Source organism: Stegodyphus dumicola, chromosome 5 (assembly GCF_044657685.1).
Source record: "Stegodyphus dumicola isolate Sdum_Otavi_A_Nest chromosome 5, ASM4465768v1".
Classification (NCBI taxonomy): domain Eukaryota; kingdom Metazoa; phylum Arthropoda; class Arachnida; order Araneae; family Eresidae; genus Stegodyphus; species Stegodyphus dumicola.
This window is the reverse complement of record NC_140772.1, coordinates 105,066,381-105,093,547: the sequence shown is the minus strand read 5'-3', so window position 1 is coordinate 105,093,547 and position 27,167 is coordinate 105,066,381.

Sequence of the window (27,167 nt, the reverse complement as noted above, 5' to 3'; positions counted from 1 at the left end):
ACTAGTTCCTCGGATTCCCAGCTGTCAGCACTCCAGCGTGTTGACACTAGTCTCAGTTCTGGGTCCTTCGGATCTGATTATTCACACGCTCCTGTTGTAGCTGGGAATCTGATTACGACGGAGTCTTCATTATTCGTTCTTTCAAATCTGGCTCCTGGAAGTCTTGATTATTTGCCTTTTTCGCTTCCTCGGAGCTATTCCTTTGCGATTCATTTCGATTCTTTGGATACTGTTTCCTAAGCACATCTTTTGTAAGCACGAGTCGGTGCCATCTGATAAATTTAATTTGATTTAATAAAGGTACTTTACACTCTTTTCTGAACTTCATCGTACTTTGAGGGATAATTACCTGCAGAGTCTTTTAACGTCTGGTTAGTTTATACTACCCATATATATACGAGACGTTATGCCTTTTTTCAGATCTAATTTATTACACAATTTATATTCAATGGCCAACATTACTGAACCATTAGTACGATTTTGAGTTGACATGCTCCTAAGTAGTGTTTTATTGTTTTTAGTTCAGAAAAAGGTCTTTCGCCGGTAGCAACAGTTATGGGCAAGTTTAGCAAAATTCATAAAGCAATGTTTAAATTTGGCCTGATACTAAGGAAGGTAATGCATTTAGTAACGTCAGCTGAACCTTCTTTCTTTTTTGAAATTGAAGAAACAAGGTTTATTTCGTCTCTAATTGTACAGCGTTAGGATCAGAGGAATCCTACCTATTAAGACGTTTCCCAAATCTTTACAATGTGCCAGTAATTCATTTTACATATGTCTTTAAGTCTGGACATCGTATAAAACCTCAAAAGTATCGGCAAAAAGTAGGTTGAAACTCAGCTCCAGGACACTGAACACCTGATATATAGTAAAGAAAAATATTATTTTATATTTCTCTTTCTAATCTTGTATATAGGCTCATCTACACCTTCATGTGAAAAATTTCGTTTTTTTAGATTGAACGCAATGACTTGGTGTGGTCAATTCAGTTTTTTTGCGTCTGTTTCGTATGCTAAATTTTCAGCTTCCTTATCAAAGGATTCATCCAATCTTAATTCATTAAAAATGCTAATGAGCTGTTTTGTAAATCAGTAGCTTGAGATAAATTAAAATATTTTGACTGAAGCAGCTTACTTACCGGATTAATATGATTCAAAATTTTATATCAAATGACAATCGATCATAAAAACTTAAATTGCTTTATTGTGATCAGCAAACCACTGGCGTCATTTCGAATCATATTATCTATTTCTACATTTTCATAAATACTTCATAAAGCATCGTGAATATTTTCTATTTCAAAACGTAAACCTAGACGACTTTATACGAAAACCCAACGACTGTCGCTCAGTGGTTTCAGTGTAAGAGTTTTAAGGTTTGACCCACCGACTACCCATTCAGTCGACGATTCAAAACATGTATGCAATTTTTGAGCCATATTAAATAAAATTCGCTGCCTCCAAGGAAGATTATGTCATACCGTTAACTACCAAGTTTAATCAATGGCTGCTGCAAGGTACGTAAAACGCTTTGGGATTTCAAGTTTTAATTCTTGACTATACTCTCACTTTTTCTCTTCTCATATTTGAATTACTGTCGTAACCGTGAACTCACATATTCTCTACTTTTAATCTATTTTGATTCTATTAAAACACTGTACAATTTCTTATCAGTAGATCTTTCAATGGGAAGAAAACCCAGAAAATGTTCATTAACGTTGCATTTAAAGTCCGCTTCTGATTTATGATTGGAAAAATATCTTACTACAAATGTCACTTGTTCAACCATACTCGCATCGGAAGTACAATCAATAATAAACTAATAATATTTTGCCTTTTGAAATTGTTTTATACATTGCCCACCACAATTTCAGGAATAGCATGTTTTTGAAAGCTCACATTACAAAAATGTCAGTAACATTTAAATTCACAATTTATATGCATCACATTAACGAAATTTAAGAATAAAACAATAGCTACAACTTTTAGTTTTAGAAATGAATACTTATATAGATGTTGGAAAAAAACGTAAAAGTTGTAAGTTTTGTTCACGAGTGTTAATCTTAAACTATTATCGCCGATTTCGTTGACAATATCTAGTAGAGTCTATCAGTGTCCAGGAGAAGTCATTTGCCCTATTCGTTGAAGTGGCGGGCGATCGGATGGATGGAAATGGAGGTGTCACAAGCTGATACTGCTAGACGTTTCAATATCTTACTTAGTATGGTCCTCCGACTGTGGAATCAGTCTGAATCAGAAAATTTTGGGTCTAGAGGCTATGTTCCAAGCAGACCAAGAGTTGCAACAACTGCGGGAGATCATTATTTGGCTCTTTCTGCACGAAGGGGGAGCAACATTACCGTGCCTCATCCCATGGAAGATCATTAAGTGGCAAGAGGAACAACAATCTCAGCTTCTACAGTGCGCAGACAAATGCATAATACAGGTCTGTATGCAAGACTACCAGCTGCTTCTATCCCTTTGACCCGAGGACAAAGAGTTATCCGTTTGTGTTGGGCAAAAGAACACGTCTCCTAGACCAGTCAGCAGTCGGTGTCTGTTCTCTTCACAGACGAGTCCAGGTTCACCGTACAGAGTCATTCAGGTCGTCAGCTGATCTGGAGGGAACAACGCACCAGATACAACCAACCCTGCACTGTGAACGCACCAATCCCACACAGTTACAGATGTGGTAGAATAATGGTTTGGGCTGAGGTCTATCTCGGTGGTCACACTGGCCTGTATGTGTTTCATGGAGAACTTTGAGCGGTGCGATATATAGAGACGAGATCTTTGATCAATATGTATGCCCATATGCCGCTGCTATTGGTCCTAGATTTCTTCTTATGGACGACAATGCGCGACTGCACCGAGTTCGTGTTGCTGAAAGATATCTTGAGGGTCACGATATGGAGCGTAGGGAATGGTCAAGTTAATCCCCAGACCTAAATCCAATGCAGCATCTTTGGGACTACCTTGGAAGACAGGTTGCTGCTTTAAGTCCTCTTCCAAAGTCGTAAGATAACCTTGAACGAGGATTACTCCACTTCTGGTTGTTGCTTCCCATTTCACAGACCGACAACGTAATTCACAACACGGAATACTTCTGTCGCCAAGTACTGCAACTAGGAAGGACACATTCCTTATTAGAACCCATTTTTGTAATGTAACCACCACATTTTTCCTCAAAAAACTATGATGTTCTGTTTATCCAAGACCGGATTTCTTTGCCAAGAGAGCAGTTTTTTGTTATGCATTCATTAAAGAACTGTTTAGTGAACATGTCTTCTAAATTTCTAGTTTTTATATTGATTCTCAAGTTAGACACAAAAAACTTGATGTTCCTTATCTTTTAGAGGGTAGCGTAATATAAGACTATGTTATCATGTAACAATGCAATAATTTTATTCTGAAGGTTTTTTTCTCTAAATAGGTTGCTTTCTTTTCTCTCATTACAGGGGATCCTATGAACATGTTCTTCCATTATAGCGTCAAATTCAGCTAGCAATTGAATTAACTTCAGCAAATTTCCGTTATTAAGTTCATAAAACTTGTCGCTTGTATCCCGAAAGGTTAAAGAAATTTCACCAAACAATTTAATAAATGCATAAAGTTACTAATTACAATTAATAAATGCATTATGCATAAAATTACTAATTACAATTAATAAATGCATTATGCATAAAATTACTTCATGTCAATATTTAATTTTAAAATTAATTAATCTTTGTGCAGCTGAATCTACTGCCAGAAATAGTTCCAGCCTTCGTTTCAGCTCTATCCATGATTTCAAATTATTTGCATGAGTTTTCGCGTCTTCATGCTTTTTTGATTATCTCACAAATATTTTCCAGTTGCTATAACCCTCATTTTAAAACGAACTCAATTTTGAATTCCAAAACGTCTGCAAAAAAACAGAACACAGAATCTTTTGACATTGAATATATCAGCCGATCACTTGACATGTAGTGTTCATTTTTAAAAATTTTTTCATAGTACTTTGCACTAAATCTTCGATTTAGAACTTAATTGTCAAACTGAAATTCGTAAACGTGTGTGTGTGATTATGGCAAAGCTTCGAGGGCTGTCTGCCTAAGGGGAGGGATGCCTTCGTGGAGGACTTTCTAAGGGGAACTGGCTCGTATACACGTTACACATGGGGAAAACCACGAAAACGCCCATGCAGCCAGCCCGTTCGCGGGATTCGAACCTCGGACCGAACTACCAGTGTTCAGCGACTTTACCGCTTGGCCGCTGGTGGGCGAAATTCGTAAACGAATAAAGGAGATAATGAATAATGTTCGATCTGGGTCACTTATACCACTAAGCCATAATCCTGGGTCTAATGACAGAGTTTGGATGAGGCGGCATCGTTCATTTTACGTTGTATTATCTATTGCCTGGAAGCATGTTGAGCTGTGTTGCTGTCTGGAACAACTTGGAATTTCTTCATTAACCCTTAGGACTCCTATGTCGAGTGTAGCTCGACATCGCATTTCTTACACCAACTCCTTTGTCGAGCTAGACTTGACATTATGCATTGTAATTTCTAAAATAATTTTAAATGTTTAAATCTATTTTTTTCTTTCAGATATTTTGTAATATGTAAATAAAGACTAAATTTATTACATTTGACCAATTTATATTATTTTAAATTATTTTTAGTATTATTTTTACATTACGATCAAAAGAATCATTTGTAGTATGGTGTAGTGTTCGAACACGCAACCCAAAGCCTCTGTTGTATTTCAGGGTTGAAATGACTCCAAACTCAAGTTATAAAACAATAGCGAGAATTTTAATAAAAATGTAAATGTATAAGATTACAAAAAGTTAAGATTACATCAATCTGATACGTGAATAACACTTAATCCAATAGTACTTCTAAACTGTTACAAATATAGTTTGCTAAAACAACAGCACATTCGGAAAGATTAGTCCGTGCTAAATCCCCTAGCACAACAAAATACTTCAGAACAATGCTTCAGAAAATACTTCAGAACTCTAGTTTTCCCGGTGGACATACGGTCTTGGAAAAGTCGGCTCGTTGAACTTGCAGAGGATAATTTATAACTCCCGTACACACTAACTGAAGTATTCGTCTACGCTCTCTTGAAACAACCTCGCTTCACGATGTCCAAACCTCGACTCTCCCGTCGCTTTTCATACGCTGAATCGTAGCGAGAATACTATCCCCTCGGGTAAGAAGCAGGTACAGTTGCAATCTCCAAACCGCATTCTAAGCCCCATGCAAGAGCCCCTTTGTCTGGGAACTATTTCCTTGGAGGGCAAGATAAGGAACATCTGCGTGACCTTGTCACAGTAGAGCTGTCTTTAGGAAAGCAAGTTCCCTGCAGTCTGTCTATCATAAGAAAAGCTCTCGTCAATTAGTTTTCAGTTGTCTCCTGCCATAAAAACGAGCTATGACCCATTTTTCGTAAGGGTGTTCCACTCAGCCAACAGTCGCCAAAGACAAAATAACAATAAAGCAACCCTTGGTTCGCCCCTATTTCAAATATACTAGCCCTGTTGCTACAGCGACTGCCACCCGCCAGACACTGTGGCTGGGTCTATTCTTGTCGTAAACAGATAGTACGGCTTAGAGAAAAATCGTATTTTTGTCGTCTTTGATATTTTTTACATAAAAACATATGTTTTAATTAAAATAATAATAATTGAACTGTTATATTTATTTATTTATTTTATGTACTAATGAGTATAAAATTTAGATGCCTCGAATCAAGAGAAATTAATCATTCACTTATGAATATGAATATTAAAGTAGGGATGACGAATGTATGACTCAAATAGATAATGAACTTGAACTATTGGAAGATGATACGAATTTTACAAAAGTGTCTGAGTGTTTTTTCGGTTCCTTTTCAAACCAAGATCAATTCTGATGAAGAAATTATTGTAAGAAGAAGAAATTTAGAAGACTTATAAGCGATTAATAAGGACAGCAATAAGCAACCACCTCTTTCTACATATAAATAAGCAGTTTGTTGGAAATGATGTAAAATTATGGACAAATGAAGAAGACAATTATCGTCATAACATAAAATTCTCAGTTGGTGAAAATGTTGTTAGGCCATAAGTTCAATCCAGCTGCACATCAGCTCTAGACCGAGCAAATATTCTAATTGGCCAAATTGGAAAGATGTAAATGAGAATGAAATGAAAGCCTTTATTAGGGTCATCATAAATATGGGCCTTGTTGTTTCACCAACTTTGGAATCATATTGGTCTCAAGAATTTCATATGAAGGTGTCATTATTTAGAAACATTTTTTCACAGAAACGTTTTTTCCAAATATTTTGGTCACTACATTTAGAAACAATTTCACCAAACAGTCAAAAGACGGGGACAAGGACAGAAAGAGTGGGTAACTTTCTGGACTGCCTAAACCAAAAATTTATGGAAATTATATACCTCGTGAAAATTTGGCATTTGGCGAATCTAGAATCTCGTTCAAGGGGAAAATAAACTTTCTCATGTCTAACCCTAAAAAAACCAACAAAATGGGGATTTCGAGTTTATGTTTTAGCAGATTATAAGACAAGTTATTTATATATGTTACCGTGAAAGACCGAAATTGGAGAATGTCGACTTTCACCGGAGAATATCAACATTCACCAAATACGTCGGTGTAAGATCGAATTTTTCACTACATTCTTGTATATTCGGACCCTCACCGGTGTATGTCGACAATCACAGATATGCTCTGGTGAAAGTCGAAAAGAGAGGTCATAAAGTGCCATAATAGTTTAAGTTGTTGCAATAAATAAGATTTGAATCACATAATTTAGTAAGTTTTTATTACTGTTCTCATTTAGAACGTACTGCATAATTAAGTAAGTTTTTAACTTCTATTATTTTCCTTTCTCATTTTGAATGTATTGTGTGTTTTAGGTTCTCATGTTCTTAAGTTCTTATTTCAAGTCTCAAGTGCGTTTATTCGAGACTGAATTACGGAGAAAATATAATATTGTTATATGTTCAACATTCACCATTAGTACATGGTGAATATCGACATTGACCGGTGTAAGTCAGAAATAAGAGTATTTGGAAAATATTTCGGACATACACCAAGAGACTATGTGAATGTTGACATTCACCGGTGAACGTCGACATTCTCCAGATTTCGGTGTTTCACCGTAACATATACATTTGTTCCATATTATGGTAAAATTATAACAGATGGCTTAATTAGACCAGACCTTAATTTCACTAGCAAAATTGTGATGCAACTCTATCGAAATTCACGAAATTCGATTCCTGAAGGTAAAGGGTATCATATTTTTACTGACAGATTTTATACGAACCCCACTTTAGGTGCAGAACTTCTAAAACCAAATTGCGTTCTTACTGGAACAATTATGACCAATCGAAAAGGATTCCCAAAACAAATAAAAAAACCAAAATTAGCTGTTGGACATAAAATCGCTTATAGAAAAGGAAAAACGTTAGTAACATGGCGTGACAAAAGCGTGGTCACAATGTTTAGTACAAAACAATCTTCTGTTTTACAACCTACCAGAGAAAGATCAAAGCTGACTGAAAATGCTAGTGAAAAAAAATAAACAAACCGACTATCATATTAGATCATAATAAAAGAATGGGTGCAGTAGACTTCACCGATCAGTACGCTACATACTAATTATTTTATGAGGAAGACTTTGAAATTGTGGCGAAAGTTATTTTTCTGGAGATCGGAAACTTCCATTGGTAGCTTATACATTTTATTCAATGAATATGCTACGAAGGAAAATATCAGAAAAATGTCACACAAAATTTAGAGAAAATTTATTGATGAGTCTAATCAACGACTTTCGTGCTCCTACACAAAATACCCGGCCGATTATACACATATGATACTATCCAATGTTTATATGGGAAGACTCATTTATTTTTTCTCATAAAAAACACAAGGACTGTATAGTATGTTCCAATCAGAAGGTCAAAGGAGGTTGAAAAGAAACAGCATTCTATTGTGATACTTGTAATAGGAAACCCGGTCTTTATCTAGGAGAATGTTTTAAAAAATATTATGATTTGAAAAAATGTAAATAATTAAGATAAATAAATTAGTTAAATATATAAATTTTATTTATTTACTATACTACTTGTTTGAGTAATACTAGCTACAACTCAACTCTGTTTAAGTTTTATGTTTTAAAATAAGTTCTATCGTTTCTGTAAGAATAACTGCTTCTAAATTTTTTGGAATATCTGCAATTAAAGTGTTTTTTCATATTAAATCCATAATTATTTTCGAATCCTTTAAAATATTGGCGTCCGTGGAACAGGACTATGGAAAATTTAAAACGGGAAAGAACACAATTACGGCAATATTTCACAACTTCTTTGAAAGAAGTGGACACTGTTCTAAAAGATGAAGCAGTAAGATTGATTTGATATCTGTATTTAATATATTTAGCGATAAAGCTGACAGATTATTTCAGTTAGATGAAAAAGTTAAAGTAAAATGGCTAGAAATGGAAAATTTTAATGAAGATGAATTTTATGATATGGATTTAACGGAAAGCTATCGAAATCAGTGGGTTGCTATGAAAACGAAAGTTGATTTAATGTTATCAACCACTGAAAGAAAGGGGGATATTTCCAGTGTAGTAAATGAAACCAAGCGAAATTTCCGTCTTCCTAAGTTAGAATTGAAACGTTTTGATGGTAATATTAAAAACTGGCAAGGATTCTTGGGACAATTTAAAAAGATTCATGATGATGATAGCATTGATGCAGATGATAAATTTCAGTATCTTTTACAAGCAACTGAAGAAGGTTCATCGGCTAGAGATTTAGTTGCAAGTTTTCCACCATTTGGCGAAAACTATTATAATGCTATAGAACAGCTGAAATCTCGTTTTGCTAAAGATGAACTATTAATTCAAATTTATGTTCGTGAACTTTTAAATCTAGTTTTAACGCAAGCGAAAAGTGGCGAAACTTTTACTTTGCGGATTCTTTATGATAAATTGGAGACGCAGCTGCGAGCATTAGAGACTTTAGGGGTTACGTCTGAAAAATATGAAGCAATGTTATAGCCTTTTGTAGAATCAGCTCTGCCAGAAGCTCTTATCAAGGAGTGGGAACGCACACATAACCGTGTAGAAAATAAAGACAAGATGAACATGTTAGGAAATTTATTAGAATTTCTTCGTTTGGAAGTCGAAAGTGAAGAGCGATTACAACTTGCTCGATCAGGGTTTGCGAATGATCAATTTGAAAAATTTAAAACGAAAGAAAAAATTCCTACTGCAGCTTGTATTGTATCTAATGAAAAGCAAAGAGCTGAGAAAAATGACAAACATTGTTTATTTTGTAATAAGTCGTTTCATAATACTTCAGAATGTTTTTAGGCTGCCGAGATGTCATTGGAGGCGAAAAGTGAAACATTGAAGAAAAGGAGAGCTTGTTTCGTCTGTTTGAAACCAGGACACAATTCTAAGATCTGCAAAGCTTATTTAAAGTGTATTATATGCAAGAAAAAACACCATAGCATTATGTGTCCAAATATAAATCAATCAAAACAAGACAAACAATCTGAATCGGATGCACAGGTTCTTTTGTCACCAAAAAATTCTCCAACGTTACTGTTAACTGTATTGGTGAAAATCATCAATGGTGACAAGTCCGGAATCGTTCGTGGATTATTTGATACTGGTGCTCAGAGATCTTTCATACGAAAAGATATTGCGGAGAAACTAGGATTGAAACTTGTAGATCAAGAAATGATGAGTCATGGACTTTTGGTGGGCAGTGAAACTAAACAAGAGTCCCATAATGTCTACAATATTACATTACAAAGCTTGTGTTCAAATTTCAAGTACACTATTTCAGTTTTGGACGAAAAGAAGATATGTGGTGCGATTCCACGTGTAGAGGATCCTGATATTTATCCAATTTTGAAAAGGAAAAGTATACGCTTAAGGGATACAGGAGAATATGTGCCTGAAATAGGTTTATTAATAGGAGCTGATTATCTTGGCGCATTATTGACTGGGAGAATTGAGCCCATTGATAATAATTTGGTAGCTATTAAAACAAAACTTGGATGGACGCTTCAAGGTAAACAAAGAAACTACTCAAAATCTTTGGAGAGTATTGTATATGCTAATAATTTGGATTTGACGGAATTATGGAGCCTAGATGTCATCGGTATAAGATGTCCTGCAGAAGTAAAGTCAAAGCAGGTAACCGATGAAGAAACGGTAGATTTCTTCCGTAAAACTATTAAAAGAAACGAAGACAAAAGATATGAAGTATGTTTGCCATGGAAAAGTGGACGTCCAGAATTAGAAACGAATAAGGAATTAGTCACTAAACGGTTAATGTCAACTACCAAAAATCTCATACGATCTGGACATTTAAAAGATGTGTTTAATACGATGATGTGTTTAATGAGTGGGTTCGAGATGGAATTATTGAAATTGTAGATAAAGACGAGAAAAAGAGACACTATTTACCACATCATCCTGTGATAAAAACTGGTGTAACAACAACAAAAATTCGTGCGGTTTTTGATGCGTCGACGAAAGATTCCAAAGGAAATTCCTTGAATAATTGTTTAGAAAAGGGGCCAAATTTATTAGAATTGGTACCCAAATTGATAATGCAGTTTCGAAAAAACGCAATTGGCGTAACGTCAGACATCAAAAAAGCATTTTTACAAATCAGTTTGAATCGAAGGGATAAAGTGCCTCTACGAATATGCCTCTACGCCCTGCAGCCAATGCTTCAGATTCCAGTGAAGATGATGATTCATCACCTAAAATCCTAGATTTTGTTACTAGAGCTGGTCGACGTGTTAAAATTCTCAATAGACTTAATTTATAACTTTTGTTGCAATTTATAGGTATCCTACAAATTGCAAGGTTGGAGGTTGTTTGAGTTGTTTGATCAAACATGTTAATGTTTTGTATATGTATCTCAGTAAGTTTGACAAGTAAAGAATGCTGTTCAACTTCTTTATTGGTTCTTCTTTACTTTCAAACTGGAACAATTTTATCTCCTAGATAAACTGCTATATTTATATGAAGCGATACAAAGATACTTTTCTCAATTTAAGGATATAGATGAAAACTGAGCAATAAAATATAAATACCAGCAACAGATTTGTGTAAAATAATATTTGAAGTATCTGAAATATTTAATTTATTTGGTAACATAGAAGAAAAATCCTCAAATGATGCTATTTTGTCCTTTCTCAAAAATTCATTAAAAATATGCTTCTCCATCTTAGCTCTTTTTTCCTCCCTGCTCATCCTCTGAGGGGTTGGACTTTCAGATAAGTATTTTGGACAACTAGAAAAAATGCATGGGTAATTTAATTTAGGATGCCTTTTACACATCTGAATAAAAGTACCTTCGTTTGTTGGTAAATAATCATAGCGAATAATATCATCTTTTCGAAATGTTTTTCACACACAACGCTGCGATCACTTGAAATAAAATTTTTCCTCGGAATTTTTTTTTGATCCATAAATCCCGTTTTACTGTATCTTTTGGAAATTTGAATACTGATACATATTCATTAGTGCCATCGTAATTGGATTTGCATGCTCGAACGCAACATCGTGCAGGCATGATGAAGACAGCTCTACGTAGACGTCGATCGTTATTCTTGTTAACAAATAAGTTAACTAGTAATCTCAATTTAAAAACGAAAATATCCTTAACAACATTACTTAAATTTAGCAATAAAAAAGACACGAATAATAAAAATACACAGTACGCAATCAACGTAACTGCAGACGCCTTACGTGACATCAAATCACGTGATTTTGCAGCTGACCAGGCCATCTAATCTCGAAGGCCACGATATTAACAAGCATTGAGCTGAAACACTTTAAACCATTACTGGTGTTAAATACGCTACCTTTCGAAAGTTGAGCCCTGGGAAATGCATTCAACCAGATATAAATATTGTTACATTTGATTGAATCTAAATTTCACAGTAAACTGTTAGGTGGAAAAATATGATTATTAAATTTTAATTGTTTGAATGCTTACCTAAATAGTGCACATTCGGGAAAAGTTGTATTTGTTACAATATTGAAACAGACAAGGGTTAAATATGAATGTAAGGCATTTTCTGCTTTTGTTTACTGCTTGCATTCTTGGTGTTATTGGCAGTAGGTCCGTCTAGCAGTCGGGAGAGCCGGAGTTCGAATCTATTGCTGATTGTTCGCGTTTCCTGCTCCGAAATAAGTCTAATGACATTACATGGGATGTGACTTTGCTTTTATGTTTTATTCTTTGAATAATTTAATGCCGCAAAGAGTAATAACAACCATTCTTGAGAAAAAAGGCTCTACTTTCAGCCATTGGGAATTAACCCATTTATTAATTGATAGGCAGAGACATAGCATCCAAATGGATTATTAACATTTTCCTTGGAAGTTCAGGGAATATATTTACTACTGTATGCAGCACTTTCGCTGTCAAAGTAATCACCTACTATCGTTGTTTTGTACAGAGGGGGGGGGGGAGTTATCGTACATCTAAAGAGATTCTGCACTCACTTCTACAACGCAGAATGTAACAAAGGATTCATGAACGTGATCTTGATACATATCTTCTGTTGCATTCTCCCTTCTGAACTAGTGCTGATCGGTCGATATTCCATAGGAACTGCTTCAATTAAAGACGTGGCGTTTTACAAGATTGTTGCGGTATTTGCCTTAAGATCCCTACGCATTTGTTATTCTATGGTACGTTTTGACATATCTGAGGAGAGCATATCAGTTCGCTCCTATCCATATCGTATGCTCAAGGGCGCATTCATGCTTCTTTATCCTTAGTCTCAAAGAGACACAAATTCGTGATATCTTTTTTTTTTTTTCCCCTTAAGCATATGAGTCTTTTTATGCACTCCAAGGAGACGACTTTTTTATTACGCTTCCTATAACGCGCTAACTGCCGGTAAGTTCCCTCAACGAAGTACACATATCACCAGACGATGCTGCGCCTTTACACTGAATTAGAACGAATCTCTCCGAAGATCTGTCTCAGTTATCTGGGATTATTTTCATAAACAAGATATTAGAAAATGGTCCTTAGGAAGAAAAGCTAGCGACTTCATCAATGGTCTCCTCTGTCTTAAACCGCCCAATAGTACGCCAGTGGTGAGAATATTCTGTATATCGCAATAAATCTAACCCAAACAATCTTTCTTTCAGCATCAACAAATCAACGAATTTCAGAAATCAACAAATTTCTTTCAGCATTGGATCTCTTAGCCGCAAATCACTTTATCTATGATTTACAAATTTCCTTTTTAAGAAAACGCAGTTTAATAATTATTTTAACATTTTCATGTCTTCATCAGCAACACTATATTGCTCTCAGTAAAATCTATGGATATCCTCACTATTGACAGAAGGCATCGCATGCTTAACATTTCGCAAATAAAAGACGAAAGACGCATTTCATCTGCATTTAAGTGTTCACACTTTTACACAAAGACCTTAGGATCTTATTTTTGGTTCAAAATATAATGACATATATTATGGAAAAACACTAAAGAATATGTTTCCTCGAAAAGGATGCCATCGTGAAGTGTTTTCTAAGAGTAACTAGATCATAATTACATTATTCAAGGGAAATTATATTTACGTCCCGTGCTGTTGCGCGTTCAGCCGCTAGGAATAGATCTGTTTGATATATTGATGTCTAATGGTATTATTCACGCGGCCTTGTAAGTGTAAAGGTAACTGGCCACACACAAACAGAAACCTCACTAGTTAACCTTTAGTTAATACATTCGGGATATTTTGGAGTGATTTCACATATAATCTTCAGAAAAATCCTTTGTGATGAGCAAAAGATAACCAGTTTGCCTGCTGTAAATTGCTGACTTGTATGTCTACTATAAATAGTAACAATGAATTTTTTTTTATGTGTTTACTTTTATGGTTTTACATCTAAATATTCGCCATCTGTTAATTAGAAAACGAGCAAAATCAAACTAGTAAAACGTATTATGATTTCTTTTTTAACTGAAAGATTTTGAGATGGGATTTGACGAACGATTTTGTAACCGTCTGAATTAAAAGTATGATTTACAAACTGGTTTTTTAGATAAGTAGCAAAAATACTAAAATATCCGTAAACGAGTAAAACTAAATTCGTGACCCAGTAAATTATTCTACATTCGAAGTGTACGATTTCTTTTTTTTAGGTGTATTGTCATGGATGTAATAACGCTTAAGAATAGCTAATTTGATGCTTGGAATCTATCCAGGTCATATAGTTGGCAATCATTCTAGTGCTTATGATAATACCTCGGAAAGGGAGATGAAATCAAATGAAAAATTTTTAAAACTGAACGAATTAGAATGCGATCTTTTTCGGTTACTTTTAGTAAAAGAAATAAAGGAAGAAAATCTTAAAAACATGGAAGAATAGAAATATATAAATGAAATACTTGCTAAACGTTCCTACACCTCCCCTCAATTTGAAGTTGTAGTTATTATTCTGGTATAAAGCTTAACATTAATATCTGGTTGCGTTAGAAAATCATAAACAAATAAAGTTTTAATAATTTCACATTATGTAGAAACATTTTTGTAGCAGAATTCAGTGGAAAATCACGTTCGACATAAATGTTAGTTCGTATTACATATATTAGGTTTACGACAGCTATTTAAATTTTTTTTCAATTAATTCTTATCTAATAATTGTAAGAAAAATTTAATTTCATAAGAAGTATATTATGTTCATTTAATAGTGATTTTCGTTATATTATCCGTTTACAATTCTATCTTATTATAAAATAGGGTTTGGTTCAGAGTTAAGCCAGCTATTTACGTATAGTGAAGGATTTCCTGTAACAAATTTAATACATGCATAGTATGATAAAGAATAGCGGGATGATAGTATTTAAAAGGAAATGTCAAAAAACACTTTCAAACATTTCAGTTAAAATGTCAATGAATAGTAACTAATAAGATAGAGGAATAATACATTTGTGTTAAAAAAATAATCATCAAACGCTAAAAGAAAAGGCGCGAACGTAGAAAGGGTAATTAAAACATATAGTTCACATACGAGGTAGAGGCGACATCGAAAGCAAATAGGCAACCTAAGTTATCATAAAACGCAATCGCGCAGTCACACCACAACGCCTTAAAAAGCGGCATTCCGGAACTATGTGTCAGTTAGCAAGCAGGACAGATACCTTATAAGGTATTTTTGCCCTCCTTTCCGTATACTTTCGGGGTGTAATTGAAAGCATACTCTACGCGTATTCGAGAGGTCTAGGGTTTGAGTCCCAGGGAGGTCACTGCACATTTTTCACGTCTCCTGCTTTAAAAAGACATAATGACTCTATACCGTGTATTCCGAGATAGTCAAAGCGGGAAGCATGAGCCAAAGACGCTATTTGCAAGACTGAAATGCATTGGAAGGCTATCGTAATGCTGCAAGCTGGTGCAAGACAATCCGCTTTTGTGAGAGTGCTGAATGTGTATCATAATGTTATCAATAGGCTGTGGAATCGTTACTAGAAGGATCGAAACCCCTGTAGAAGACGTGGATCTGGACGCCGGAGGATTACCACGACGGCAGCCTATCGCATGCGCCATAGATCACTAACAGCACGACAGCTGGCTTCGCATCCTCCGCTTTTCTTTTTAAATACAATTTCAAACCACTAAGTTAAAGTGTGAATAGAATACTAGAATGGTTTAAAAAAAGTAAATGAAGTTAAAATTCAGAATATATTGAACATTATAACGTTAAAAAAAGTGTGAAATTGCATCAAAACTTAAGTAGTGTAACAAATAAACAACATGTGCGGGAACGTTTGTGAAATATAACATATAAGTTAAAAATCAGGGTATGCTGAAATTTATGAAAGGTATGAAAAAAATAGTATGTGGAAATTAAATAAAATATTACAAATTAGAAACGTTAAGTATTAAAAAATTATGACAGTAAATGAATATGTTATTATGAACAGAAAACCTAAGAAATAAGTTAAAGTTTCATGGAAAACTAGAAAGGATAAAAGTATCAGAATAAAATTGAGTAATAAAAACAAATTATCTTGTAGTTTCATTTTCATGACATGATGAACTACCATTAAAGGAAAGTCTTTTTTATATTTGTTTCTTTTACATTGTTTTCAGAGTCGCGCATTGAATAATTTAACACCAGATTTAAAAAATATATTTCTAAAACATATAATTCACTTTTTCGTCAAGAGAGGGCAGCATCGCCATTTCATCAAAATTAAGATGCAGAAAATATTTCCCGTTGCCAATTTTTAAAAAACTGACTTTAAATGAAAAGCAGGATGTCTACAACTCAACCAGCAATCCAAAAACAATTCAACTCAACTCGTGACCACACCTCCTAGTGTGATGACGTTGCCTTTGGCCCCGCCCTCTGTGTGACGTCATTGACCGCGCCCACACCTCACACCACGTGCAGGTGAACCCTCACTTTTTATCTACTAGTCCCAACTGCGTTTTGCCAATGTTCGGGGCCTTCTTGAAATCAGAGCTCAACTCTCATCTTCCCGCCATCAGAGCCAAGCATCTTCAACAAAATTGTTTTCAAAGCTAGTAAATCTATAAACCACACTTAGAATGATCTCACCATTAGCGAAAGCAACCAGCAGGCTAACCTGCGATCCTTTCCTCTGCTTGGGGACATAAAGGGAGTTTCGAGATAGACTGGAGGCCTGATATCATCAACAGTCTATGTGAAATACCTTGTTCTACAGACAACATCAACTTTATTCGTAGCTACTTTGAGAACAGCCAAATCCCCTTTATCAGTGAGACAGTTATGACGAAGGAAACCACGGGAAGCATTCATACGGTTCGTTCTTTAGCTGAACCTCGTAGAACCTCATATTTAACATCACCTTCCTGTGTTTCTACTACCTTGCATACGCAAGAGTGTCACTTATACGGACGATTTTCATTTGGTCATCACCGGCAGAAGCATTATTGAATCAAAAGTGCAGAGCGACCTAACACGTTTACATGAACAAGAGAACAGAAGGTGGATATTTCTACCACTAAGACTTTGGCCTTGATCATTGGTTGTAAACATGCTGTAGAGGTCTTGTATTTTTTTTTTCCCCATTCAGTAAAGTTTGTTACATGAATTACCTACCTAGGTCTTACTTTTGACAATTATCTTTCTTTGATGTCACATATTCGTAGCCTCAATTATCGTATCAGCACTTTGAAGAATAATATGAAACAAACTTCTGGAATAAAATGAGTAATTCTCTCTTCTGATTCAAAAGTGCTGGTATAAGACCATCACCAAAATATTTCTGTATAGCGACCTCTATCTGAGGCACCCATCTCACCTTTCATGCGAGAAGATGAGTATTTCCCATTCAGAGAGAACTCAGCTCCTAATTATTTCCAGAGCCACTCAAAGAGCTTGTAATGTGCACTTGAGCTGATACTTGAATTAAGTTCTATAACCCTAGGAAACAGTTAGCAAGTTACGTTCAATTTCGGCTTGTAACTTCATAAGTTTAATAGCATCTTCTAGTTACTTTTTTCCCTTAATTTTCTTTCTTTTCTAACTCCTTCATTTATATTGTTACGAAAACCCAGCTGCGGTAAGATAACTTTCCTGCAAAGCGGGTTTAAGGTTGCCAGATTTGACGCAAAATAGCTTATTTGGCGACAAAATTGGCGATATGCCATAGACGGAGCGAGAATATCCTAGAACAGGGGTCTGCAACCTTTTGAGTCGGAAGAGTCAAAAATTACAATTTACAAAATTTCAGAATCAGTACCTAATTCTTGTTAATCGATTCAGAACGATTTTTAAATGTTTTTTTTTTAATAAATAATATTTGTGTATGGAACTAAAGAGCTGCTGCTTCACATCCCTGTGTGATACTGGCAAATAAATTGTGTTTTGGTTCTTCACCAAGTGTTACCACCAATCACTCCAAATTCACGAACCCGTAGAACGCAACGATATAAAAGAGATCTTACTATGAGTAAATTCGGAACTATAGAGAGGGGGGGAAATAACAGTTAAAGATTATTCTGAACCTGCTTGATTCAAATCAATATCCTTTATTACCAAAAGGGCCTGTTAGACATTTAATTACAGGTTCATCAGGATCAGGAGAAACAAACTGAACACTTAATTTAATATATGATTTATTAGAGTTTGACACATTATACTTAAGCACAAGACAATTATTTGATTCAAAATATATTAAATTACAAAAAAATTTTAATATGTTTGTAGATATATAAAAAGAAAATATTATAAATTGTCCTTCAAAAAATAAGAAAAATTATTAAAATTGTGTGATAAATGTAAAAAAAAAGTAAAATTCAGTTCGGATTTAAACTATTTTATTATTCTAGACCAAATAAACTCATCACTTGAAAATTTAATTATTATTGATGACTGTTTAACAGAGAAAAGCAAAAAAAGTATTATAGTTTTTTTTTTTTTTTTTTTTTAATCATCATGGTAGAAAAAAATGCATGTATCTCTTATATATATATAGCAGAAGTTTAGTTCTTAACACCTAAAAGTATAAGAAATAACCGTAATTATTTTATATTTTTGTAAGCTTGAAGGCCAAGAGAAATTCAACTGATTATGAGAGAAATAGATGGTCCTGACAAATTTTAAAAAGGGTGTATGAAATGTATTCAAAAATCTTATGATTTCGTTATACTAGATTTAGTTAATCTAAAAAATGAGATATTGAAGAAATTTTGATCCTATGTAAATAATGGAAAGAAGGAAGATTGTATTTTTATAGAAAGAGTTTTAATTTATATAAAAAAATTAGCATTTCCTTATCAAGGTTATTTATTATGAGCGGTATAGGATTATCAGCATTTTCATTTCTTTCGCTTGCTTTTTAAAGTTTTTCAACTGGAATACCAATAAATATCGCAATGTCTTGATCATCTCTTTTATTGATTTCAGTCAAGGCCAGTTCGACTGCAGCCACTTCAGCATCATAATTGGTACAATTTACATCAACAGCCCTGATAAAGTGCCTAGAGTAAATCCCTACACCACCATTACTATTAGCACCTATAGTACAATCTTCGGCATACATATTCAACCCGTGCGTTTTTTGGAAATTTTCCTCTAGTGATTAAAGCAGCCATCCTTGATTCTGTCTAAGTGTAGGATTTTTTACCGGCCGGCGTAACCAATTCTAAATTATAATTTGCCGAGTTCAAATGTCTTAGAAACACATCAGTCTCAAATAGTGGCTATCTGTTAAAAGAAGGGATATCAAAATTACCCAGTTAATTACCCAGTTCACAAGGAACTGGGTAATTAAGTGCATACTATTATTTTATGATAAACAACTTTCATTTAAACCTCAGGAGAAATACCAATAGCATTATCCTCATATATATATAGTAGAGACATTTATATATATATATAAATTTATATATATATATATATAGTAGACATTATAGTAGTATTATATATATATAGTATTATATATATATTATATATATATAGTAGTATATATATATATAGTAGACATTATAGTATTATAGTAGTATATATAGTAGACATTATAGTAGTATTATAGTAGACATTATATATATATATATAGTAGACATTTATATATATATATATATAGTAGAGACATTAGGTATTTTTTTGGAAGCAGGAGTCATGAAAAATTAGCACCGCCTTCGCCGGGAATCGAACCACGGCCCTCTGGAATACGCGCCAAGCATGCAGACTACTACACCATGAGGGCACGCTAAGAAGGCGGGAGAAATACCTTATATATTCCCCCCTTTTAAAGGGCGACTGGGGTTTTAGGGGACGCAATCACCAATTCCTGGGTGTGAAGAATCATCATCCACCACCCTTTTAGTTCGGGCGCTACTGTAGACTATCAGACATTTTTTGGAAACAGGAGTCATGAAAAATGAGCAACGTCTTCACCGGGAATCGAACCAGGGATGTCTGGAATATCTACCCAGCATGTACACCACGAAGGCACGCTAAGAAGGTGGAAGAAATACTTTATAATATAGCTATAACTACTTTTCTTCAGGGAATGTCAATAGACCTATGGCCATCATATCATTTACTTACAAAAGATCTTTATACAATTTTAGACTGATTTCTGTGCCGTTTAATGAATGTTTGAAATGTAAAGAATATTGTTAAATGCCCTTTTTCTGGGCTATACGTCTGCACTTGATTTCCATGATAAAAGGGCTTATTAAAAAATTTCCTATTGATTTCCATTCCTCTTCCAACACTTACCAGAATTCATTAATTGTGTTAAGCTTGCGCTTAGAAAGAGCTCTTTCCAGGAAACCAAAAGTAAATGTCGTTAGGGTGAAATGTCAGAGAACTTCTGAGGAAGGAAAAAGTATAAGTACAATACCTATATCAGTGTTAAATTTTTAAAGGAATACAATGGTACTTTTCGAAGTACGATTTGTTGCTTAGTATTGATGAAGTTTCACTCTTTCATTCGAACAAAGATAGGGAATTTCTTCCGAAAATATCGGGCATAAAACCTTCTCTTGATACCACGTTGAGTTGATTTTAGCATTTTTTTGTTCACTCCTCTTATCTTTAGTTTTATCTTATGACAATCTTAAACCTCCTTAATGAAATTTCCTTCGCTTTGAAGGAACCAGGTTTGTACAAAATTTTCTTTTCGTTTCCGATAGCTTCTTGTTGCACTCTAGGTAAACCCATGCTTCATCAAGGGTCGCAATGCATTCCCAATTTCTGTGCTGCTAAATAGTTTTCATGCAGGGTTCTACAAATTATTCTGCGTTGAGCCCCATGCCTCGGCAAAAGCTAGTTGAGCATTTAGATTTTTTAGGTTTGTTTAGGTTGTAAATCTTAGTTTATTATTTGATTTATTGTTCCTACAGTTATATTGCTTTGCAATTGATTTCTTCGTCGGAAGATTTTCTCTTGTTACCAAAGTTTTAAGGTTAGAAACGTTAGTAGCAATTCGTACCTTTTTCGGGTATTCGTTTGAAGTCTTCTTTCAAACGTAGAAGTAGTAATTAACAGTTTTTCCCTTTCCTAAGAGTTGCACTTAGAAATTTTAATAACATGCATTTCACGATATTTTTTAATTATGGAATTGGAATATTTCTCTTCGGAAAGCGCAATAATATATTCTTCAGTCCGCAGCTTGTTTACATGCGACATTTTGAAAGAAGAGTAGGTTTAAAACTATCAGACGATATTTCTCGTTCAAATAAAAAGCTGTTGCTAGAAATTATTTTTTCGAAATATTTGCTTTTTTTAAATTCTTTATAGAAATCGTTGTAACAATGAGTAACCACCCTCTGTAACTGTTTGAAGTTGATCTTTTTGTATTAATATATTCTTTTTGCCAAGGGCTATCATGCTAGCAAATGAACCATAGAAAATGAACTAATTTTGAAATTTATTGTTTTACGCCTAAATCTTTCGCAACTTTGAATAATTAGAAAATTTACAACCAGTTACGACAGAGATTGGGTCCCGTGCTCAAGTACTCTCACCTTTCAATCCCTGTGCGTTGTAAATTCTGTTATCTGATCTGGTCAGGATGATTAGTGGTAACTTTCGATTAATTTTCATTCAATCGAGATGACGCTTGCATTTTATAAATTCTTTTATTACTACACTATATACATATTCACATATAGTTTAAGAATATTCGTTAACCTTACTCGCATTCTATCGATTACCATCATGCGCCCTCTATCGGCGGCTTTCCTACAATGCCGTCTATCGGTTGTTTACAATTCTATGATTCACATTAAGAGCTACAATTATTAGATCGCATTAAAACTTGTTTAAAACATTAAAACGTTAAGCCATTTTCTAGAAGCTTCCACAAATGTCTGTCATTATATGAGTTGGTTTGCGCTTTAAATAATAACGACTGACACAAAATTCACACAAAACATTTTCAAAAAAGATTTGTTCTTGAAATGGATTGGAGTTTCAATTAGGTACTTGCTGAATGCGCATTTAGGTTTTGCCTCTCATGATCTGGCTCATGTCTTATCCAGACTTATGATGCAACGAGAGAAAATCACTTCTTCGTATTGAAATGTGTTTGAGCAGCATTTTGTTGTATCCAATAATCATATAGCCCTAACACAACGTCATATAAGGATTTTAGTAAGAACTGATATTTGTTTTGTAATCGGTTATATCTTTTTCGGAAAAGAACTTTTCGAATACCGCCATCCACACTGATCGCTTTCTTTAGCGTTTTCGAAATATTCGCGGAAAATTCACACAAAACAGAGATACAGAGCGCACTTATATTTTGCGTTAAACACGAATGCATAGAAGCAAACATAATTATAATTTTTAAAGTGCATAATTATAATTTTTTAAGTAAAAGTTTTTTTAATAAAAATTGTATTGTTCCCTATGTTCCTTTTTCAATGGTAATGAGATCCATAAATTAACCATATCGTATGCTTAGAATTTCAAGTCAGTGTTATTTTCTATGTTTCAATAACACCTGAAAATGGGGGCTGCACAGCGGCTCTTAAAAGAAAAACAACCATGTAGAACTAGTAGGTATTTTTGGAAGCAGGCAAGATGAAAAATGAGCAACGCCTTCGACGAGAATCGAACCGCGGACCTCTGGAATACGGGGCCCAGCGTGCAGACCACTACACCACGAAAGCATGCTAAGAAGGAGGGAGAAATACCTTATAACCAAAACAGAGACATCGAAATTGATAACAAATTGATTGAAACTTACAGCTGTTACTTTTCAAAAATGTTTCATCAGTGTCGAATATAGCCATTCTTTTAAAGTGATTACTTATATCTGAAACTCCGTCATCAAAGGCAGTGACATGGCCAGCCGATGAAAATGCGGCGGTTGAAGTAAATCAATACGAGTTGTGAAAATATACTAAGAGGCTATTTCTCTCTACATAAATTTTTCTATCTGGTTATGCTATCTGACCATTATACATTTAAGCTTTCATTTCGAAAATAGAGTCTACTTTACAGAATATGATGCTCAAAATAAAGTCGAACTGCCTCCCGGCACAATATTAACAGCTTCAGCGTTTGTCTAGTTGGGCCAACAATATCCATTCACCAAGCCCTTACTCTATGTCAAAGCGCCAAAATACTACACCTCAAATGCGTCACTGAAAGTTGTCACTAGCAAGAACCTGGAAACTCAAGTTCCAGGCCATAGCAACCTACACGCAACAGATACCACTGGTCGTGTCTGCACTTTTCAGGGCCGGATAAAGGGCGATTGAAGCAATTGGGCCCAACTGGACCCAGCATTTGAAAGGGCCCCGCGTTACCATCAAAATGAACAAAACAAGATTTCGAAATTTAAAGCAAATTGCTTTTGACGATAATGGATAAATTATGAATTATTCAAATAATTAAAAATATATTTATTTTAAGTTGTCATTGCTAGATGAGATTTATTAATGTGTTTATTATTATATAATATATACTTTATAATATAGAAAAGTGAAGACGCAAGGAAATTAGATTTTCAAACAATTTTAGAAGAACTTACAGAACAAAAACTTAGAGATATGTAAATTCATGTATTCATATTCGGTGACGTAAATTTATATTCAATAGATGTTTTTGTAGTTTGAAAATTTTTATTTTTTAATTTATGTAGAAGTTTACCTGTCTGATGATCCATGACATTTGATATATTTATATATACATATATATACTGAATTTGAACTTTATTTAAATATTTATTATATAGAGAAAGCCCCCGCAAAAAAAAAAAAAAAAAAATTCCAATCGAACGCCGCACCTATTCGATCCGGGCCTGGCACTTTTTATCCCATCGATGCAGAATGCTAAAAGAAAGCTGCTTCGCATTTGAGAAGACCAGATTTATTTAATGAAGTAAAAACCTTTGAGAGACAATTGTGTGAAAACTATCGAGAAGCTTATCAGAAACACAAAGTACCTGAAAATAATCGCTAATGGAACACAATATTGAAAGAGGCATCTGACACGTGTTTTCCAATGCAACTCAGGAATGTTTTGGCCGTTATGACCACAAAGCGAAGATATTCACAGAGATGTACAAACAGATAACACAATCCTTAACTCTACACTGGTGTGCAAAAATTAAGGACCAAGTCGAAAAATTAGCATATCAGCTGAACGAAGAGGCAGAGCGGACAGAAAGACCAATCAGGAGATTAAGTAAGATGATGTACGGTAGCACATGCGCAGATATGCAGGTAGACGTAATGGAGGAGTGTCTGAGTAGTATAAAGCATGTTGTCGGTGTAAGATCAGTATTTCTGGCAAAGAGATTACACGTCGTATAGCAGTTAAAATCACATCGAGTTACTGCCTCAGCGAGAAATGGCGAATAATCAATCTGTTAGACGACATCTGGATGCTTTTACCCGAGGTCGAATCATTGGGAAGTTGGAGGAAGGCCGCAGTGTGACAAGTGTGGCTGCAGAGTTCGGAATTGCTCACAGCATCGTTTCACGACTTTGGAGACAATTTCAAACTACAGGAACAGCTATCCGGGGGTTTAGTAGTGGTCGTCCATGAGGAACCACACCCGCAGATGACCGGTATATTGCCTTACGGGACCAGAAGAAACAGGCGACAGAGAAATCGCTAGACACACGACACAGGCGACTGGACGACTGATATCGCGTTTTACCGTGGCCAGAATGCTGCACGGTGGTGGTCTGTTTGCACGACGCCCTGTACGGTGTGTACCTCTAACGCCTGCCCATCAGAGAACGCGTTCTCTGTGGTGCCGGGAACACCGGAATTGGAGAGACAATGAATGGGGACGAGTACTCTTTACAGATGAGAGCAGATTCAGTCTGAGTAGCGATTCTCATCGCATACTCATCTGGAGAGAGCGGGGAAGCCGCAATCATCCCTCGAACATCATTGAAAGGGACAGGTATGGAGGTGGCGGTGTTCTCGTTTGGGGAGGCATCATGCTTGGTAGTCGTACAGACCTTCACATCTTCGACGCAGGTTCATTCAACGGGACCCGTTATTGTAACGAGATTCTTCTTCCATATGTGCGTCTTTTTAGAAGCGCTATGGGTCCGCAGTTCCTTTTCATGGACGACAATGCACTATGTCATCTCACAGTAGCTGCCGAACAGCTGTTAGAGAGTGAGGATATTGAACGTATGGATTGGCCGGCACGATCTCCGTATCTCAATCCCATCGAGCATGTATGGGATTTTCTAGGCAGACGCTTGGCAGCTCGTACCTTACCACCAGTAACGATTCCGGAGCTTCGATTGGCGCTGCAAGACGAATGGGCAGCAATGCCTCAACAACTCATTGACACCCTCATTCTCAGCATGGGCAGACGCTGTGAAACCTGCCTAGCAGTCAGGGAATATCATATCCCTATTAAAGACCGGATGTTTCTTGCTGGACACCCATCACAGGGATGTTTCGGCCTTCAGTCGCATTGCGCTCCATGCTACTTTTTCAATAAAGCTTCTTTTTATCCCTCTGATTTCTCTTTTAGTAAGTGTTGCTTACATTACTCATGTCCTTACGTATTGGGGATCTTAAGGTATTAAATGTGTTGATTTGGAAAGCTTTTGTACAAAGTTATATTGAAAAAACCGTCTCGTCCTTAATTTTTGCACACCAGTGTAGTTATACTCCGAAAAAGTGCTTATGCTTCTTGAGAACAAATGTATCTTTATTAACCGTAAAGATTTCTTGCAACCTGGCCTAGCGGCATCACATCTAAACAGTTAAAAAATCCTGGATGTGAATATTTGGAGAAAAAGCAGCTTTGACATGAATGCCCTCCTAACATTTGTTAAAATAATAAATCCCTATTGGTCAAGACCAGAGCACGTTTCTGACACTCTTTTAAGTGTCATTTGGGCTTAAAAGGGAGGTCTTCGTTTCATTAACGTTTCCGAAAGAATTGTGAAAACCAATTTTGTTAAATGTTTTGCTGGCTGAGATTGCGCTGGTTATATCGGCTTTGGGGATCGCATCGGCACTATTTGTTGGCCGTCGAATAGAGCATTCAGCTTTGAAACTGTGTTGAAACTGCGGGTCTCCGAACGTCCCATTTGTAACGTAAGCAAAGACTCTGTTCAAGCAGAAGAGCTCAAACAGTGCAAACTTATAGCTTGGGACGAATTCATTACAGCCGATAAAAGAACACTATAAGAGATTGTGATTTCTCACTCTTCGCCAGTTTATGAACTTAACTCTTGCCTTAAGTCATCGGCTTTATGGAAACAGATTCGCGAAATGGAGATCAAGAACGAACATGAGTATTATATTTTTACTAGATGAAACAAATGCAGAACAGTTTATACAGCAGTTGCTATTACTTGACAATACACAATTTTCTGTCGACACCACTTGCTAGTCTAATTTCTTTTCACTGAAATTTCTTCGGTATGGTCAAATTGCTGAACAATTTAACAGCTAACGTATTTCTGTATATACGGAAAAATTATATCTCACATCGATGGCTCTGTGACAGGCTCATTTTAGCGTTCCAAACCGATAGCATTTCCGTTTGGCAAATCTGTCACCCTTTCGTCCATTGATTCAGTAAACTGAGCATTGCCTGACTTAATTTTTAAACGCTCTTGATCTCCCAGAAATACCCCTGCATAAGCTCACTTTAATTTAAAAAAAAAAGTATGTTTGCTCCAGAATCGGCACTCTGATTGTTTGTTTGTTTATGCTCCGGGTGGACAAATGGAAAGCATCATGCACAGTCAAGCTTTGATAGAAAAATAACTTTTTTTTTATTTTATTATTTTTTTATCAAAATAAAATTATTATTATTATTATTTTCGAGTTTGGTAAAATGTTGTGCAATTCACTTCGAACTGAAGAAAGAAGAAAATTGTCATCTACCTTAGATTCGAAAGAACGTTTAAAGTTTACAATTGGGTTCCCCTTGTTTCTTGGCGATTATTTTTTGACGCCAAGATCGGTGCCATGCAGGCACAATTTCAAGATGGCCGCTACACAAAACCAAAATAAGAAGTCAAAGACTCAGTGCCAGGCAAGCACAAACTTTGTGTCCATGTACACATCGATCTGTTTTCACTTAAAAAACATCCTAGAATTGCACAAACTAGGCATTGCGCACTGCCTTAAATTTGTCCATGTACACATCAATTTATTTTCATT